At 39.6% G+C, this 3,895-nt stretch overlaps 1 long non-coding RNA gene across 2 annotated transcripts; it reads right to left on the bottom strand.

The window, feature by feature from the left end:
• Positions 1-1,094: 1,094 nt before the first annotated feature.
• LOC116024009 lies at positions 1,095-2,809 on the bottom strand. 2 transcript variants are annotated; one of them, XR_004099477.1, is made up of 3 exons: positions 2,693-2,809; positions 2,518-2,584; positions 1,095-1,185 (listed from the first exon to the last, which is right to left on the bottom strand). It is a non-coding gene; the product is annotated as an uncharacterized LOC116024009 (long non-coding RNA). The 2 variants fall into 2 exon arrangements; XR_004099476.1 differs by lacking the exon at positions 1,095-1,185 and having other exon boundaries at positions 2,313-2,584.
• Positions 2,810-3,895: the final 1,086 nt, after the last annotated feature.

Below are 3,895 nucleotides of genomic sequence, written 5' to 3'. Positions count from 1 at the left end.
TGGAAAGCCTATGAGTAAATAAAAATGTTTATAAAACTTACGTCGAAAGAACGTATGCTATTTTGGTAAACAGGTTGTCAAAACCTTATTTTTGAGGAAAATACTACTTTTAAGGAGTGAGTACATTACGTGATAAAAACGAGAAAATGATGATTGAAAAGCCTGCGGGCACTGAGAGTATTTTGAAAATCCTTCTTGGGCTGATGAGATAGCCGATTTCAACTATTGGACTCAAATGAGAAATATGTCCAAAAGAAATGATTTGAGAAAGAAAAACGGAAGGAAGAATCATGTTTTCAAACCCTTAGTTTCTAAAGCGAGTTGAGGAGGACCTTGATTGACCCACGGGTGGCTTTAAGTGCCTTGGCCCAGTGGTCGTTGTGGATATTGTATGACCAGTTCATACTTGTAACACTCCTCGGGCCGGCTTACCGTACATCCTGAGGAGTCTGGCTTGCCGTACAACCCAAGGTGTTACCGCCACACCCAAAACAAGTTCTATCATCCCCTTGACAGACCCCGCTTCAGGTGCACAGGCTAAAAGAAACTTACTCAACACACACAGTCACTCATTTTGAAATAACATACAAGATATATATATATATATATAAATATTTACAAAGTAAGTACCGGAAATTTTGCCTAACGGCCAACATAAGTTTAAAGCCCTACATGTCCCCACTAACCAAGATCAGTCACTCCCCTGGCTACAAAATATATTTACACAAAAGGAATAAACCCCTACAGACCTTCTGTGCATCCTGCTTACACGATCTGGAGATACGTCGGACCCGTAAACTCACCCCAGACAAGATGCCATTCCCCTTCGTACCATGTGATATGGTCTAGGAACCGGGAAGCGACTATGACCATAGACCACTCCTCCCAACTCTCGGGAGGACTCGGGTCCCAAGGGTAAGGATAATAAACTACTAGGGGGTTACTTCCTACCAGCACCTCGATGGGGTAAAAACCAAAAGTGGCCTGTACGTCAGGACCCTCAGGAATAGGAAGAACACTATTTACTGCCGGTGAGCTATTGGGAGCTGTAGGAGCATAGCCAGGCGCATAAGGGTCGGCGCCACTCATCTGTTGTACAAAAACGTCGTAGTCCATGCCACGACCTACACCTTCCGACGAACTAGGGGAGTTCGTCGGACTGCAAGAACTAACGCTGAACTCCATCTGAAAGCAACACATTGAAGTGTAGTTAGCGCGACGGCTAAGCAAGGAGATCCGTGGATCGCCCAAACTTAAATAAAGGTTTTCTAAAACATATATTTTTGATTAAAGTATAACAACACAGTGAAACATATACGTACGTAGAAGAAATCATATCACTTAGTCAAATTGGACTTCTCTTACAAATAGGAAATAATATTTTCCTCCAGTCAAACCTGTAGTTATTCAAACTAGTTTTCAACCGTTCCTCTCAAGGAGCTTTCCATCAATTTCCATCTCATCTCCGCTACAGAGTAGCCATATCTCCTTACAAAAATTCACTTAGTTTCTTCTTCGAAAGTGTGAGGCCTTTGGAGCACTCTAATTGTCTCCCTCTTTGACCACTTGGATCATTGATCGGGGTAGTGGTCGTTCCCCGATCTAACGCTGATCCCTTGGCACCAGGTACGTTAAAATGATTCCCAGTCGGCCTAACCGGGTCCGTTAAAACGAAACCTGCCCGCAATAATCGGGGTATCTATACCTTAAGTGTGCACACCCCCGTGGGAATACCGCATCCGACGAGTTATATAGTACCCAGCGACTAGACGTCGCATAAGTATGAATTGGATGTCATACGGCACAACATTTAATATGTAACAACCGCTGGGCAAGGGCACTTCATGCAGAGCATATGCCACCCGTGGGTTAGTCAAGGTCCTCCTCCTCTTGCTCAGAAACTAAGGTTTTCCTTCTCTTTTTTCTTTAACGACATTGGTTTTAACCATTTCTTTTCAGAAATTTCAGCTTGGCGCAGTCTGAAAGCTCGAGCCGGTAAGAATAGTTCCCGAACTCTTTTTCACTTGAAATTTTTTTGGTAGAACCCTAACTCATAGTACTTGATGTTCATAAAAAGTTTTGGTCATCTAGGTTCACGAATTTACACAGAAAATTCCCTTTTTGCCCTTGGCAGTGTGCTGTCCGGATTTTTCTTCTCTCTGGACCAGTTTTGGAAAATAATTTTGAAACCACACTTATACTACTCCAAAAATTATGAAAGTTTTATGGTAGCATCTACACGTATAGAACTACATGTATAAAAAATATTGGATCAAAATACCTTACCTATTTTTCCCAAAAATTCACGGAAGTCACTGCCAGAAACTAGCTTGATTTTATTTCAATATTTTCACAAGTATAAGCCTATATGGCATAAGCATAATTTATACATACACCTTATATACACCATATACAGGCAACTTATACTAAACATTTTTACTAAATTTCACCAAGTCACAATCAACCATCAATTATTCAAATTTGAGCAATCTAGTCCAACTTAAGGGAACTCCTTACCTCCAAAGTAGTTAATATTGTCTTAAAGATGCTTTTGGTGGATTTTCCCCAATTCCTTCTTGAAACCCTAGCTCCCAATTCATCATCATAACAACAAGATTCAAGAAATCAAGACTTAGATTCTTAAACTAGGAAAGGAAATAAAGCTATCTACCGAATAAAATTAAAGTTTTACCGAATCTTTGATGAAGATGTGAAGAAGGATTGGTTATGGAGTTCTTAAGACTTGAGGTTGAAGATGAAGAAAATTCCCTCCTTTTCCTCTCCCTTGTTTCGGCCAAATGGGGAAAATGAAGACCAAAACTTCATTTCCCACTTATATAATAATATTTAGGGGTGGATTAAAGTGACAAGTGTCACAATCCTAGAAATCTTGGAAAAAAATCTTAACATGGACTGTTTGGGGTTAAAACAGATGAAATTTCGGTAGGAAATAATTTAAATAGAATATTCTTGAAACTAAAATTTTATTCCAGTCAAAAGCTCCAATTTGGGCTAGGTTCGGTACACCGCAGAATCTTCGCGATGTATCAAAAATAAATTTTTGCTGCTATGGGCTAATTTAATTCAATAGGAAATTCAAAAATAATGGTATGGTGTCTATAAATCCCTTTTCTAGGACAAACGAGTCCAAATACTAGTTCCTAAATTTAAATTTTTTTTTTTTTTTTTTTTTACGGTTCGTGACCGGCACGAACGATCACAGCTTGATAACAACTATATTTCCTTATAAAAATCCTTTTGACGCATCGGTCACTCATCTCAGGTATGTCTTAGCTTAAAACATATTTCTCGAACCTTAATCTGATCCGGAAATGACGAGGGGTTACAATACTGCAGGGCGAAGTTTATTCGCCGGGTACTATATAACTCGTAGGATGAGGTATTCCTATGGGGGTGTGCACACTTAAGGTATAGTTACTCCAGAAGTCCGGGTAGGTGTTGGTTTTATGGACCTAGCTAGGCCAGCTAGGAATTATTTTAACGAACCTTACGTCCAGGGGATTAGTGTTAGACCGGGTGATGACCACTGAACCCGAGTTCGATGATCCAAGTGGTCAGAGTGGGAGTTATGAGAATACTCCAAAGGCCTCACGCTTACTAAGAAGAAACTAAGGAAGTTTTAAAGATGAGAAAAGAGTTACTCTGTAACGACTTGAGAAGGAAATGATTCTATCCAAAATGTGACGAATTTTAAGCACGGAAATGTGCTGTTGAACCTCCTTTTGAGTTAAAATGAGGGAACTACTGGAAACGAAATATTTTACAAACTTGTCTGAAAAACAGAAAAATGTGTTTTAAGTGGCAATGATGCCGGTACCTTTATATGAGAAAAGTTTACGTGTTGAGTTAGCTTTACGCCTTATATTATATTATC

Source organism: Ipomoea triloba, chromosome 7 (assembly GCF_003576645.1).
Source record: "Ipomoea triloba cultivar NCNSP0323 chromosome 7, ASM357664v1".
NCBI classification, from domain to species: Eukaryota; Viridiplantae; Streptophyta; class Magnoliopsida; order Solanales; family Convolvulaceae; genus Ipomoea; species Ipomoea triloba.
This window is presented reverse-complemented; position numbering and strand designations above follow the sequence as displayed.